Source organism: Rhipicephalus sanguineus, chromosome 3 (assembly GCF_013339695.2).
Source record: "Rhipicephalus sanguineus isolate Rsan-2018 chromosome 3, BIME_Rsan_1.4, whole genome shotgun sequence".
In the NCBI taxonomy this organism is placed as follows: Eukaryota; Metazoa; Arthropoda; class Arachnida; order Ixodida; family Ixodidae; genus Rhipicephalus; species Rhipicephalus sanguineus.
Window position 1 is genome coordinate 140,834,613 of NC_051178.1, and position 17,326 is coordinate 140,851,938.

At 45.4% G+C, this 17,326-nt stretch overlaps 1 protein-coding gene across 1 annotated transcript in view; it reads left to right on the forward strand.

Annotated features, from left to right (window-relative positions):
- The window catches only part of LOC119387294 (neuronal acetylcholine receptor subunit alpha-10), a 139,206-nt gene that overhangs the window by 25,741 nt on the left and 96,139 nt on the right, over window positions 1-17,326 (forward strand). The window lies entirely within an intron of this gene.

Genomic DNA, 17,326 nt, shown 5'->3' on the forward strand with positions numbered 1-17,326 from the left:
AAATGACAAAATAAGGTGTCAGTAAAAAAGTCTAATTAGTTTTAAAAGAGTTAGTCAATTTCTTTAACTTAGCCGGGGAAGGCAAGTAAAAATCCGAGCCCGTACTCACAAAAAGAAGCTCTTACAACAGAAATTCGTGTAAGCGCCGATTCTAGCCAATCCTAACGATGAAAATTCACGTGGGTGGCCAATGATAATGCATGCATTCGAACAAGGAAGGTTTGTGACTACGGCCCTTTTTTATATGACCACGTTGTAATGTTATGCGATGACCCGGCTATTTATGCAGTCACGTCATCAGAGTTCGTAGTCAACAGGAAGTGCAAAAACCTATAGAATATACAAAGAATTCTCGAAGGTGTTATCAAGAATTTTCCGTCCGAATGTAATCCTCCGCAATTTTTACTCGTCGATGCGAAGTTCTTTCAGATATACGTGAATGCGAAAACCCATTGAGAACCACGTGCGCCGCGCTTTCATTGTCACTCAAAAAGTTTTTCACGTCATAACGAAAGTTTCAGCGTATGCAAATGAACTCGCAAGGAGAAATCATTGCGGAAAAGATTGCTAGACCCCTGCGTGACTTTCACTGCGGTCAGCTCACACGTTTATACAATCAGTGACCTCATTTCAGAAATGTCTGCACAAACCAGCTTTAGACATACTTTAAAGTTAGCTTATTACCGAAAGAAGCCCAGGGGGTTGAGCTTGCGTCAGAATAGTCTTACTACCTCAGGTGCACTGATAGGGTGTTGTATTTTTCATAACGATAAGTGTTGCTTGCCTTCTTGCAACGCATAAAAACTTTTTTTGTCTTAGAAATGATTGTTCGAACTTTGCACAGGATAAAGCCGCGCTGTCACTTCTAAATCCCGTGACGTCGTTGCCGACATAAACTCCTTCGGAAGTCGTGTCGTCTCGTCGACTCTAGGGAAATATTTGAGGCGTGAAACGGTTACCCTTCTGCGTATAAAGTTTTCAGAAAAGTACCCAGCCGAGGGACTTCTTTGGTGATTTCCCTTGACAGGTGAAGGTTGTGGTTCCTTTCACAATGAGAATGAGTTGCAAATTGATCGCGCTTTTTTATTAGCTTTGTTATTAAATTTTTTAAATAATTTTAAATTGCAATAGCTTCAGCTATCATTGGTTCTACTTTGTACATGCGCTCCGACAATTCGGTACGGGTGCACTTCACATGCAGGCAAAACTTAACTAGTACTTGCCTTGCCGGTTTGTAACTCACTAAATAATTTGAATCCCTTAAATTCACGTTGTTTATTTAAAGCATGTAGCACGCGTTCTTCTTTGCTATTGTTTTTTCGCATGTATATTTAGGTTCAATGTGTTCTTTATCGAGTGGTAATCATTCCAAAATTATCTTGAACTTGGTTAAAATAGTATTTGCGCATTTTTATAAAGTGCACATGCGACACAGAATGTACGCGATGATGACATACAGGCATCAGCCGGAATTTTTATAATACATAGTTTTTTACCAAAAATAAGTAATGAAAATACGCGTTTTTCCCAAATAGCCAAGGCTTTCAGCAAGTGTCCCCCCCCCCCTTCCGAAAAAAATTCTTGGCTACGGGCCTGACAGGCATAGTTTCGTAGTTTCTTCGCAGTCTTCCGGGTCTCTGAAAACAAAAAAGTTTCAGCCAACCGTTTTCATTGTAGAAAGCTTACAAAAACTATACACAGTTACGTCTGTATTACAATGAATATTTTCCATCAACGATAAAGTTTTACCATCCATCCATCCATCCATCCATCCATGCCTGTATTACTAGTTCAATTATTCAGCGCAGGGGAGACGCTAAAAAAGTTTTACTAGCTTATATCACGAATCTATACTGCCCTCGTTCGGCCTAGAAAGGCCACGTGCGCTGGACAGTCGCATAGATCAATATCGCATACATTTTGCGCGATACGTGAGCGATAACTTTCCGCTGGCTTATGGCAGTACCGTAAATTTACCTGACATCTATTGTCTATTCCGATCCGCCCATGGTAACCACTTATCCGCTGCGCACACAGCTGCCAGAGCAAAAACAAGAATGCGTGTGCGCCGATTCTGAACAACGTGTCACGGAAGGAATAAAGCGCCTAAGTGACGAACACAAAAGTAACACGGACCGGCACTTCTAAGATAAGCACCTGTCCGTGTCACTTCTTGCGTTCGTCTCGTTGGCGCTTTATTCTTTCGGTGACATGCACCATCTATCCCAGCAAAAAGTTCTGCTGGAACAACGTGATGGCGGCGACGGTATAGCGCAAACGTGCTTCGACAGCCCGTGTAGTTGTTATAGAGGCAGAAAGCGTATTCAAATATACTTACAAGGGAATGTTAGAGGCACAGGCATAACAGAAGCAGAGATGGTGTGGCACAACTTTCACTTCATCGTTGTCCTTATTTTCTGACATTCTGTCGTTTACTGGCTCACGCACTACAACACGAGTAAAATATCAGTGACAGCATAGCCTGATTGGCTCGTCAGAGTGTGATATCATGGGTGACCTGCATGAACGACATGTACGATATCAATCTATGGGCCGGTATACAGAGCGGCAGATTTTAGTTGCGAAATATTTCTCGTTCATTAGTAATCCAGCAACCTACAAAATAACCAAACTACCACGAAACGTTCGTAGACAGTAGCGTTGAGGGAACGGCTTCTTGAAATGGCGAGCAGAGGTGCCATCGCGGAACCAAAAGTGTAGTACATATACCTCTGCGGCGGCGATCGCAGCAGAAACGCCTGCAGGGCGCCAGCGATAATACGAAGCATTTAGGAAACAACTTGGCGAAGAGGGGATGCGTTTCTCTCCTCCCTCTCACATGCGAGTCTTACGCGCGGTCCATCGTATACGATGAACTGTATGTTTGCTCGAGTCATACACCATTTCTCCGCTGACAAATGCACTATAATCCTGTTTGTTCTCAAGACAGCAAACATAAAACATCCGTAGCACCATCGATTGAGCGTATCTCTGGTATGAAATTACACCACTGAAAGCCGTTGAAACGGGCACCTATTTTCGATTATTTACGCGGCGCGTTCTTCTGCTCGTCTACAACGGCCACTCAGTGAAAATATACGACACTGATAAGGGCCATACCGAAGAAGAGGTCGTTCATGTCTCGTGACAAATGACCCGCCGCTGTGACCGCGTTCGCACATGCTTTTCCGTTGCAGGTCAATGAAGGGCGACTTGTAATCAAGGCCATATTTGTGTTCTCCATCCACGCTGCGTGTAGATTATATGGCGCACACTGATGCGAACACGGGACTTTGTTTGAATGGGATTACAGATGACGCGGGTAGAGAACACAGTGAGGAAGATAGGTGCGCGCAGCACGTCAGTATGAAAGGGTAGGACATAGAAGTCAATACTTTTATATTCCCATAGGGAACATCTATAGAAGAAATAGGCCGCATAACGAGGACACAATATACATAGAAGTTAGACATCGGTACGACTGCTACTGTCACTAAGTAGCGTCGTAATAGTACGCAGCTCTGTTCCGTTACCATAGTTACGTTGCAAGATGCAAAGAACTGAATATTGAAACCTAAAATATTGTAGCTGTCTAACGCCTTGGGTTACGAGGCATGACACTTACATCATATTGATATGTGTACTATACAGTACGATGCGATTTTCAGTATTCACGGATTCATGAATCTTCAAAGTCTTCATGGATTCCCAAGTTTTTGATGTTTAGTTCCCTCGCCGATTCTTAGAGAAGTAAGATCAACTACATTACCTAACGACGTAACTTGATGCGGTACTGCCATCAATTACTGCCTGCAGTACGTTGGAAAAGTTAAATGATTTAGCAATAATACATCAACGCAGGAGCTGGTATTAAGGGCCCCCTGTTTCTAACTTGCGGAACAGCTCATAGCAATACGAAGGAGAGTATAGTAAACAGTTCTAATTTTACCTCGGCTACATTTAATAATACATGTCGCGAAAATCTCACCGTAAACCTCTGAAAGTTTGTCACTAGTGAAACAAGGAGACCATGTCCCTCTTTACGGCAATTTTCATTTGCAGCAATACAGCCGTTCATCATTACGTCATCGTCGTCTCTTTTAGTCCACCAAACGTGAACTATGAACCGTGCCTTTAGATGGCAGGGCAAGGGTCACAAGACGACATAGACGCAAGCGTCAGCGCTGTCTGATTTCAAAGCAGCGACACGCCCTCGCCTGTCACAAAGGCGAACGGCGGCTACAAATCAACGCCGGCGCCTCCATGACGCTTTCTTCGAGGGGCAACAGCTGCTACCGACAATGGGCATTGTTTCTCGCTTGCATACTCAATGGAAGCAAGTTCAAAAGCCCTTAAGAAGTCGGTTGCGATATACATACGACCTCTGAATGTACTGCTACGAGGAACTGTGCGTGGCACTGCTGAAAAGATATTGCAGGCCTCCTCTGCCCGTGACGTTACACATAGTCATCACGTCCGTGTCTGTTTCGTTCGTTGTCTGAGAAAATTTTGCGCAAGAAGTGTTGGTCACACATAGGTGGCGGGGGCGTGTCACGATGCGCACCACTATCAGTGCCGTGGAACGTCTGCGGCATACTGAGTTTTGTAATGCTCGCCTCTCTTTGGTGCTAGGTGTGTTTGAATACTATAGTTTAACATTGTACGCGTATAGGTGTAGGTATACCTACATTTTCTTATTGCTGTAATGACGCAAGGAAACAGGGACATAGAGTAGACAGACGATACAGTATGTGTCGTCCTTCTAGCCTGTGTCTCTGTCTTGCGCTATTCTAAATTCCACCGTACCAACTAGCTCGGCTTGTATGACTGTTGTAATATGGTAGCTATATTAGCAAAAAAGCCTGATTGTGCTAATTTGTCCAAAATATTAGGTAACAAGGAATGCTACATGTAGCGCAAATTGGAAGAAATGGACATTTGTTGAGTATTTAGGGCGTCGCTTGGCGATTAGGAAGGCCTTTCGATGCATCGTGCAAGAGCCGAGCGAGTGCCGTGTTTGAGACCCCTGTAAATCTGTAGCGACTTCAGGCAAACTGAACGTGCGTCTGGTTAACCGCCCTGCCTTACCTTGCTTCTTCCTCTCTCTCTCTCGTTAGGCGGGAAAGTAAACTCACACACTCACCCCCCCCCCACACACACACACACAAACAAACAAACACACATGCGCACGCATACACACGCACACACAAGCACACACGCACGCATACACACGCACGCACACGCACGTACACACACACACATGCATACACACGCATACACACGCATACGCACGCATACACATGCATACACACGCACACATGCACGCATACACACACAAACACACACACACAAACACACACACACAAACAAACACACACACGCACGCATACGCACGCACACACACGCACGTACACACACACACGCACACATACACACGCACACGCACGCATACACACGCACGCACACACACACACATGCATACACACGCGCACACACACACACACACACGCACACACACACGTACACGCATAGAGAGCGAGAGAGAGAGGAAGGGACTTGTGTGAGATTTCTTTATATTATTTTTCCTAATTGTCTCAATTTCCTTTTTGTCCTTCTGCCTTTGCGCCCTCTTTCGAAATTTCCTCACGCCTATGCAGGTTCAGCAAACCGGATCCTAAAGTCTGGTTAAACTCCCCGCCTCCCTCTTTCTATCTCTCTCGCATTCTTGGGCCGAAAGAAGCGACATTTTAGAATGTTTCCTAGTGTTGTAGTAATATTTATTTTTTTTTCTTAATGGTGAACGTAAAAACACCCAAGCGATGGCCCGTGCCAATAAATTATTTAGCCTATTAGTGAAATCCTTTTAGCGTCATGCGAATCAGCGAGGGAACCTTTTAGCAAAATTAAGAAGGTGGAGCCGCATTTTACTATCGAATGTTATTTTTGACCGTTCGGCAGCGTTACTGGAGGTAAAAGGACGTCAAATATTTCTTTCACTTTAAATAGAACACTCGTATACAATAAACCCGACACAAAACGTTGTTTAACCGAACCTCCTTCCGTGTCTCGTTTCTTTGTTTTCTCTCCTTCGTCCTGTATCAACAAACTCTCTTACTTCTATTATTCGTGTTTTGATTTCTGCTGAGAAAAAAAAACGAAACAACGTAAGAAATAAAAAATATAGCGCATGTAGGCATAAAACATACGGGAAGCGCTTATTAGCGGAAGCGCGGATAGCAATCACGTCAGGCTCTGGCGTCAGCGCGTAAGCACGCCTCACGCGGGCGCTTTAGTTTTGGAACACGTAGTTATCGCGCCACCTAATTAATGGCCTGCGCATCTGATCGCGTATGACTATAAATCAGCTCTCCAGACCGCTTGCTCGGTGGAGGCCTGTCAGCGGGTCTTGTTAAAACCGCGAATAGCGCGAGATAAACGCTGTAAGGGACCAAAATAAATACCATCAAACCAAGGCTTCGTGCCGGAAAAGAATCTGGTTGCCTATGCAGAGGTTTGCAGATTACTGTTAAATCTAGCTGCTGCGCGCCGGCGCTGCGGAATGCTTTGTCCTCCTGCTAACTGACATAACTGTAAATATCTTCGAAGGAAATCTACTTGGTCGGCTGAAACGTTCTAGAGACTGAACTGGTACCAGCCGCAGTTTGAGTAGTCCAGGCGTTTCGAGATCGATGTTTTCCCTTCGTCAGTGGCTGGCTGAAGCGGTCGTATAAATGGACGCCGTTGCTTCGGCACCGCCTCGGTAAACAGCTGCACGTTTATAGTCGAGATTCTGATAACCGTCTATCTGTGCTAAACAGACTAAGTAATTCTTGGTTCACAAACCTAACTGGGCGAGCTAACTTAGAAGGATACTTCTGGTCAGATGTTTCCCGTGTTTTCGTGTGTTTCTCGAATTCTCGTACCTATCAGTATTTGTTTCATGACAATTGTGTTTAATGTGTGGGCGAATTCTCAGCGACTGTTGTGGGATCACCATGATGAACTCTCCTGTAAAGCGTCGACGTTAAACGTGTGTGAACATTTATGGCGTGTGAGCATTATTCTTGCGTGGACAATTATATTGTAGTACCGGGATTAGCAATGTGAATGTCCGTTCATGTGTAAATTTTGTATTGTTTTCTGCCTATTTACAACTTCACGATGCAAACTGTTGTGTAATAGAAGAGGAGTAGCCGGAGTCTAACATATGCACCAACGTATCCTTAAACACATTTAATTAAAAAAAAATAAACGTAAGAATGGGCTTGAAAGTAAAGACAGGGCATACGTATAATCCCATGCGTGTATTTCCTCACATTTCGTCCTCGCCTTTAGAGCACATTCCCACATTCATTATTCTTGTTTCTCCTTTGGCTCAAAATATGTTCCAAGTAAAACTTTTAACCTACTCACATCACTCAGCTGTGATCGATAATGTTCATCTAAAAACAGGCTACATTCAGCGCAATGTATTAAATGTAGGCAGATGGTTGGAAGTACCAAATACGTTGAAATCGCCAATCAGCATGAGATGGTCTTAAGCCATTGTTCGCATATATGGGCGTCCGGATCTTCTAGTATATGATGCTGTGTTTTAATATAGAAAGCCAGTAAATCACATGTTTGTCTTTAGAAACGCTAAGTTCGTCGTTGTTTTCTCGTCGTCAACAATTTTCCGTAAAGAAAACATTCATGCCACGTTGTTTTGAAAGACATCCAATTCGCTTTCTTGTCGATGATCAGTCCATTTAACTTCACTGATCAAAATTGTTCACCATATGAAAAACCATGTTGTTCTTTACGTGCCCTGCCCCGATTGCTGCTTGTTTACTTTTGTTTGTGTTGACCTACATAACAAGAACATCTGCTCCAATTCATGGCATATCTTTCAATATATATTTTGTTGTTTATCAACCTTGGCGCTCAGCCAAACCAAACATGTGTTTTCTGAGGATACCGGGAAAGCGGTCAACCCGCACAAATATTTTTGTATGTATGTATGTATGTATGTATGTATGTATGTATGTATGTATGTATGTATGTATGTATGTATGTATGTATGTATGTATGTATGTATGTATGTATGTATGTATGTATGTATGTATGTATGTATGTATGTATGTATGTATGTATGTATGTATGTATGTAGCGCTTTTTGGCCTAAATAGTCATCGAGGAAGGAATATCCGACATGAGTGAGTGCTCTATCGGTCACACTAGAGGTGAGGCCAAATATCCAACGAGAAGAAATGTATTGCAAGACCGAATATCCGACCAGGCATTTTTTTTTCTCTTTAACTGAACGAGCAACGCCTGGTACTTTTTTAACGCATCTTCTGGCAAAGAAACCAACCGTTCTACTGTTCTACGGTCGTCGTCTAATAGGCAAAGGATGGCGAACTTTTGAAATATATATATATTTTTTATGTGGCGTTTTAGCCAGCTTACACCACATGCTCTGGGAGTGCCCCTCGGTACGTGGCACTGATACAGCATCGGCCAGCAAGTGGGGCTCCGCTATGAGGAGTTCGGACATGCAATCACAACTTTGGGCTGTCCAGAGGGCCCACGGTGCGGCGGTAGGTCTCGGCCTGTCTGTCCCGTCGTGGGAGCGGCCCGCCGTGTGCTAAGGCACACGCCTCCGGGCTTTGTTAATGAAGTTTTTCCAATCCAATCCAATCCATTCCAACAGCGGAGCTTTTTAACACGAAAGTGTTTTATGCCGGGGTCCACCAAGTACATCCGTCACGGATATGACGTTGATAAAATGGACGCCAACGGGTGAGAAAGAAAAAAACCAAGAAAAAAACATGGATATCCCTCCGTCATAGGAATCGGTATAACACGAAAGTGAAACGTGTCTTCACAGAAGTAGTGCTTATTGTGTAGTGACATATGAGAGCTTGTACAATGTCTATTCGTGTTTGGCAGCTCTAGCACCGTTTGACGTGGATGCACCCATGTTGACAGCATGTCTCTATCACGACGACTAACGCCCATGATCATTATTAAACCGCTGTGGTAGCCGACGGTGTGAACATATATCTGGACACAGCGAATCGTGAATCCCGCGTAAGGGTGATATCAACAAGCTCATAATCAACACTGGTACCCGGTATGCGCTTCTTCAAAGCGTCTTCAATTAAGGAGAGAAACGGCACGGTGTGCGCTTTCTAGTAATGGGTAGCCGACGCCTGTGCTCATGCATACACTAACACACACTGCGCTTCAGCAACACGGGAGGTAGAGGTTCGTAGCCTGAGCCGCAAACGCGTGCGTCCCGCTGGCCTCTGTCTCGCAGGCGCGGCTCTCGCTCCACCAAGGCACGACATTCGCCCGTCGAAATCGCGTCCTTTCTGCAACGCATATTGCAGCAGTTTTGTTAGTCGGTGCTCTCGCAATTGAAGCAGTCGGCCGCGGAGAAATCCCGTTGGTGCACGCGGAAGCTGCGCTACTCCGATGAGCCGACGCACGCTAACACGAAGCCAAAGGCAAAGAACATAACTGCGTCAAGGGTGCCACGGCGACGCCAGCGCGGCCAGTCTACCTCTCTGGTATCGAGACGCTTTAACCATTACCTCCGATATCGCGTGCAATTTCGGAGTAAGCGCTAGTAAGTGTCGATCGTGAAGCATTACTTCTTTTCACATCTCACAGACGGCAGCACCGCCCCGCTCCACCCGCCGCGAAAGAGAATGTGTGAAAGATATATGGCGCGTTCGCGCCGTGTATAGCATATCCCGAGTTAGCTTACTCGGTAGGGCATCGGGCGCTTGCCGTCGCGGCCGCAACGTCGTGGGTTCGATTCCCAGCGGGGTATCTTCTTCTTGGTTCTTTTCTTTCTCACCCGTTGGCGTCCATTTTATCAACGTCACATCCGTGACGGATGTACTTGGTGGATCCCGGCATAAAACACTTTCGTGTTAAAAAGATACCCAGCTGGGAATCGAACTCACGACGGTGCGGCCGCGACGGCAAGCGCCCGACGCCCTACTGACTAAGCCAACACGAAAGATGCTAGGCACGGCGTGAACGCGCCTTATATCTTTCACACATTCTCTTTCGCGGCGGGCGGAGCGGGGCAGTGCCGCCGTCTGTGAGAGGTGAAAAGAAGTAATGCTTCACGATCGACGCTTACTAGCGCTTACTCCGAGATTGCACGTGATATCGGAGGTCATGGTTAAATCGTCTCGATACCAGAGAGGTAGACTGGCCGCGCTGGCGTCGCCGAGGCACCGTTGACGCAGTTACGTTCTTTGCCTTTGGCTTCGTATAGCGTGCGTCGGCTCATCGGAGTAGTGCAGATTTCAGGTGCACCAACGGGATTCCTCCGCCGCCGACTGCTTCAATTGCGAGAGCACCGACTAACAAAACTGCTGCAATATGCGTTGCAGAAAGGACGCGATTTCGACGGGCGAATGTCGTGCCTTGGTGGAGCGAGAGCAGCGCCTGCGAGACAGAGGCCAGCGGGACGCACGCGTTTGCGGCTCAGGCTACAAACCTCTACCTCCCGTGTTGCTGAAGCGCAGTGTGTGTTATGTATGCATGAGCACAGGCGTCGGCTACACATTACTAGAAAGCGCACACCGTGCCGTTTCTCTCCTTAATTGACGACGCTTTGAAGAAGTGCATACCGGGTGCCAGTGTTGATTATGAGCTTGTTGATATCATCCTTACGCGGGATTCACGATTCGCTGTGTCCAAATATATGATCACACCGTCAGCTACTACAACGGTTTAATCATGATCATGGGCGTTAGTCGTCGCGATAGAGACATGCTGTCAACATGGGTGCATCCACGTCAAACGGTGCTATAGCTGCCAAACACGAATAGACATTGTACAAGCTCTCATATACGTATCATTACACAATAAGCACTACTTCTGTGAAGACACGTTTCACTTTCGTGTTATACCGATTCCTATGACGGAGGGATCAGCCATGTTTTTTTAAACCGACCGTTAGTCCGTACAGAGAGAACAGAAAGCTATCATCATCATGAATCGGCACGCGCTCTGTTCGTCCTCTTCTTCATCTTCTTCTTCGCTCCCAGAAAACGTGCGCCGACTTGTACGGCGTGGGATGCAATAACCCTGATGGGCGAGAGAACGAGTACAAAGAAAGAAAGAGAAATAGAGAGAAAGAGAGAAATTCTTGGCGAAAAAAATTTCTTGGCGAGGCGGGATTCGAATCCGCGTACCCGTGATCCGAAGGCGAGCCTCGTAACCACTGGGCTATTTATGCACGCGAGCGGAGCATATATAACATAGCCTTGTATAGTGTAGTATAGCAAGAGGGTGCGAAAGGCAAGTGAGGGTGAGGAGGACGGAAGAGAAGGGGGAGAGAGCGAAGCATAGCATAGAAAGAAAGACAGAAGTAGAGAGAAAGAAAGGAAAGCAAAACAGAAAGAGAGAGAGAAAGTCAAAGAAAGAGAGAGAAATAAACAAAGAGAGTTAGAGAGAAATGAAGAGATAGAAAGAAAGAGGAACCGAGAAATGGAGAGAGATGGAGAGAAAGAAAGGTAAGAAAGAGAAAGAAAGATAGAAATTGCGAGAAAAAGAAAGAAAATCATAAAGAGAGAAAGAAAGTAATAGAAATAAACAGAGACAAAAGGACAGAAAAAAAACAGAGAGATGAGAGAAAAAGAAAGAAACAGAGGAAGAAAGAAAAATAAAAATAAAGAGAAACAAAGCAGGCTGCCCGGCTCCGAACTTCTTTCAGGCTTGGCACCATTAGTGCGAAGCAGCTGCCTTAATTTTTCCTTCAGCGTCTCCCGCCGTGAAATGCTTCTGCAGGCAGGAAAGTAAGCATCTGTTGGTCTCTAAGTTGTTCTTTTTATAGGCCGACCTATTGCTGAGCTGCGTAATCGTGAAGCGTTAGTCATTTACTTAGGTTTGCTTATTAAATGTAGTTTGATTTTAATCTGTCGCTTTGTTCACTTTGTGAACTTGTTTGTTTCAAGACATTATTAATTCCTAACAAGGTCACTACAAGAAAAAAGATACAGCTGACGATGTACATCGAACACGTGAAAAGAACGCTCACGTATGTGACGACTCTGTGCTCAGTAATAAAAGGAACAGGATCAATCAAAAATTTAAAAAAAAGAAAGCATAGTCTAAAGCTTAACAAAGTATTCAAAAACACCACTTCCGGCGTTTATATTTACAAACGATAAGAAATATGTATAAAAACTACTCCCGGCTAAATATTTCGATAAAACCAGGAAGTTGGTACCGTTTTCGCGCTGTTGGCAGAAAAAAAAAGGTATTCTTAACTCATGGTGTATATAAAGTCTTGTTTCCTTCAAATATTCTACGCTTATCTTACGTTATAATGGATGTTGTTTTAATGGCGCAGTGGTTCCTGTAATCACAGCAACCTGCCCACTATAATGCAGAAGAAGGTGTGAACCCCATCATCATTCAGCAGACATATTTACCTGTCCATAGTCCAGTTATCACGCATTGTGTCAGTGATATGGCTATAATAAATTCAGATATCTTTTTGCGGGATGACACCTACCATTCACCTACCACCGGACCATAATTTGCGACAGGACGCGATAACACGAGGCAGACAGGGTCATTAATGAAACTGAGATAAGCCTGCCGGGCGGAACGTATACATGAAGTTTCCAACAATATTTACTGGAGGTAACTGTGGCGCTGCGGTCGTTCAGCCATCATGGAAATGATGTGCAGTACATGGGTTTGCCTAGTCTTCGTGCTTGCGGCTTCGAAAGTATATTTGCAGCTTTATTTATTGTCACGTTTAGGCTTTTGTTTCGGATAAAAGAATGACTCGTTGTAAACCTCGTGAGCTGATTTGAATTGGCGAGCCTAAAAGAGTCAAGGTGGTGAAGTGAGGCTGCTGAACTTTTGCTGAGCTTCGTCTTGCGTCAAAGCGGCTGCAGGCCACACAGAGCCGAAAGCACGAAGCTTATGCAAATACATCTACTATGCATCATTCCCATGCTGGCTGAAGCGCCATGCGTTGAAGCTCCCATAGACACTAGCGCCAGATTTCCCTCTAGTGCTTTCTTATGAAACTCTATGCCTAATGAAAAAATCCGTAATCAGGGGGTGGGTGCTCGAGCCAACGTTTCAACAAGTGGACTTGTCTTCTTCAAGGCTGGAACTGATTTCCTTAGCTATCGTGTGTATATGCTTCGTGCCCTCTCCACTAGAAGGGAGAAGGGGTGGGGGAGGGGGGGAGAGGCCACCGTGACGACTGGGTGAGTCATAAGGAACGAAAAAAAAATATAAAAAGGAACAAAAAGCGGGGGTCGGGGAGGGGGCGGGAGGGTGTACGTTTCGGTGAATGATTGTCAATGGAAGCACGTGGCATTTTAACAATAGTAGGTTCGAAATGCCTAGAAGAAGGGATTATTAACTCTTGTTCGTTTTTGTTGTGTATATACCATACCGAATAGATTCAAGAGACCCCTTAGAAACGTTAATACCTGCTGGCTGGTGTGTATTGAACTTGTGAATAAGCTATGACTCTGTATATTTTCTGTCTCTTGGGGACCGGAAGTTTGACTGAAGTATGTAAAGTTTGAGATCTTCGAAGTTGTGACCTGCTACATTAAAATGCTGTGCCACTGCTTTGGGTAACTTCTTCGCTGTGTCCGCGCGATGCCCGTTTAATCTAACATTAACAGGTAGTCCCGTTTCGCCAATGTACCGTTCTTGACAATATGAACATTCGATCATGTAGATAACGTTTGAACTAGTGAGGGTAAAACTAGATTTTATATGATGGACGTAATCACTTTTGGTGCTTTTAACTATAACGTCATCTTGAAGGTGCTTACGTGTCTTACATCTTGGACGTGAACAAGGTGTTATGTGGGCAGTAGAATTAGGGTTTACTTTTGCATGCACTAACATGTCCTTAAAATTCCTATTGCGGTGATACACGACCTTTGATACTCCTGGCAACGCTTTTCTGAGGCGCTCGTTCCTTGCCAGTATTGTGTAATAGTAGTGACGTTATAGTTAAAAGCACCAAAAGTGATTACGTCCATCATATAAAATCTAGTTTTACCCTCACTAGTTAAAACGTTATCTACATGATCGAATGTTCATATTGTCAAGAACGGTACATTGGCGAAACGGGACTACCTGTTAATGTTTGATTAAACGGGCATCGCGCGGACACAGCGAAGACGTTACCCAAAGCAGTGGCACAGCATTTTAATGTAGCAGGTCACAACTTCGAAGATCTCAAACTTTACATACTTCAGTCAAACTTCCGGTCCCCAAGAGACAGAAAATATACAGAGTCATAGCTTATTCACAAGTTCAATACACACCAGCCAGCAGGTATTAACGTTTCTAAGGGGTCTCTTGAATCTATTCGGTATGGTATATACACAACAAAAACGAACGAGAGTTAATAATCCCTTCTTCTAGGCATTTCGAACCTACTATTGTTAAAATGCCACGTGCTTCCATTGACAATCATTCACCGAAACGTACACCCTCCAGCCCCCTCCCCGACCCCCGCTTTTTGTTCCTTTTTATATTTGTTTTTTTCGTTCCTTATGACTCACCCAATCGTCACGGTGGCCTTTCCCCTCCTCCCCCACCCCTTCTCCCTTCTGGTGGAGAGGGCACGAAGCATATACACACGATAGCTAAGGAAATCAGTTCCAGCCTTGAAGAAGACAAGTCCACTTGTCGAAACGTTGGCTCGAGCACCCACCCCCTGTTTACGGATTTTTTCATCGCAGCTTCCATCTTCCACTTCTATGCCTAATGTGATATAGTACGCCCAGCACGTACGACAGGTGCTTATAATAAAAATTGCTGGGGTTTTACGCCCCAAAACCATGATATGATTATGAGAGACGCCGTAGTGGAGGGCTCCGGAAACGGGCCTCACCGAAAATGCGGCCGCCGCGGCCGGGATTCGATCCCGTGACCTGCGGGTTAGCAGTCAAGCGCCATAACCACCGCCATAACCACAGTGGCGGGTTACGACAGGTGCTTATCAAGTAAGAAATGAAACACCGACAGTTCCACACAACGCATTATACATATAAATTTTGCCAGCAAATGAAATTGAATGAGGTTTTCCCGCAAGTCACAGTCGTACTTCCTACGCAGTGATTACATCGAGCGCTCATCGCTTTCAACGTGTCTCTGCATTATGCAGTCACGGGGGCAAGGCCTACACACAGTGGAGGTTATGAAGCCTGCATGTGCGTTCGTATAGGCATGAGTACTTCCTTCGCGTTGTTGCGCAGTACAGACGTTCAACAACCTGATGGCGATCTGTGCGCCTGCTGCTAAATCTGAGGATGAATAACTTCAAGAGTCCTGTTCAGAAGCAGTTTGCCAGCTTAGGTCAACAACATACAACGTGTTGATTTTAAGGTAATGGATACCTAGAGCACTTCCGACAGTAATAATACACTTAGTCGTTGGCATCTCGGTAACGTTCCACTGAAGACCTATTACATACTAGAAGTTACACTAGACGTGTTGAATACATCTGATTCTGGCTTGACAAGAATTGTACTACTGCGGAATAATTGTACTACTGCGCATTGCAGCCTGCCCGTGCTGAGTAATACTTGTAAGACCAATATTCGTTACACTCGACGTGTTGAATACATCTGATTCTGGCTTGACAAGAATTGTACTACTGCGGAATAATTGTACTACTGCGCATTGCAGCCTGCCCGTGCTGAGTAATACTTGTAAGACCGATATTCGTGTTCTGCGGGCAGTACACGCTCAAGCACTCAGAGCGTGCCTTGGTTTGCCCAGATGTACGTCAATAGAGGCAACTATTGCGATTGCTCGTGACCATCCAATGCAAACTCACATTACGGTGGAAGTCCTGAGAACGCACATCAGACATTTTGCACGTGCTCCCTGTCATCACCTTGCAACACTGCCTTCAGAGAGGCGCCACGCATCATTTTCTAAAACTATCGTCAAGTACAACGACAAACTTCCCTCGGGCTTCACCACTGCATCTAAACCACCGATGCCCCCTTGGTGTTTTATTCGACCCACAGTTCAACTCAGTGTACCAGGGATCCGGAAAAAATCTGAGCTGTCGTCACCTGTGTTGAAACAACTGTCTCTGCTTCTTTTGTACGAGAAGTATGCGGACAGTGTACATATATATACAGATGGTTCCACAAACATCCAGTGTTCGTCCGGTGCGGTGGTTGTCCCAGCAAGAGCTATTACCATCAGCTTTAGGACCGACCACTCCACGACGTCGACAGCTGCGGAACTAGCTGCTCTGCGCGCTGCACTTAGTTTAGTTAATCGGGAACCACCTCGACATTGGTCTGTCTTCAGCGACTCAAAAGCAGCCCTACAATCTGTGCTATCTGCTCTGCGTCGCGGGCCATATGAACAGCTCGTATTTGAAATTCGAGGTCTTCTCCACACTTCATATGAGAAAGGGCACCACGTGACGTTTCAATGGCTGCCAAGTCACTGCGGCGTCATAGGGAACGAACAGGCCGATAATGCCGCTAGGACAGCGTATGAAAGCACACAGGAAGATACCATCCCACTTTCAAGGACTGACGCTGCCAGCAGTCTTCGAGGCCTTGCACAGGAGATCACGCTCGCTCTATGGTGCCCACCAAGCAGCCAAACCAACCGGACTAATCGTCAACGCCACCTGTCCTCTTTGATGCATATCTGTATGCCAACTGGACTCCGCCGAAGAGAGGCCACACTGCTTTATCGCTTGTGGCTAGGGGTGGCATTTACGAAATCCTATTCCTTTCGAATTGGAATGGCCGACAACGCTCTCTGCGATGCCTGTCGTTACGAGGAGACGCTACACCACGTCCTGTGCGACTGTCCGGTATATAATGCTCAGAGACAGTCATTGGCGTCCGTTCTAGCGCGCCTTGATAGTAGACCAATGTCTGTTCAAACAATACTTGCATGTTGTCAACAGAAGACATCACAACTGAAGGCGACGAAGGCACTGCTGAGGTTTTTGAGAGCGACGAACTTGGCCAAGCGCCTGTGACAGAAATGTCACGTACCACGCAGAAGTGACCAGCTACCACGCAAGAGTGACCGACTGATTCTATGTGTGCTATGCTACCACGCAAGAGTGACCGACTGATTCTATGTGTGCTGTGTCATGTGCTATCTTTCTATTTTTCTCTCTCTCTCTCTTTCCTGTCCATCTTTAAATCTCCCCCACCTGTCCCCATGTGTAGGGTAGCAAACCGGTTGTCCTATACTGGTTAACCTCCATGCCTTCCTTCTCTACTATTTCTTCTCTTCCTGCGCATTGCAGTGCAGTTTGTTTGTGGTAATGCGTTTTCGG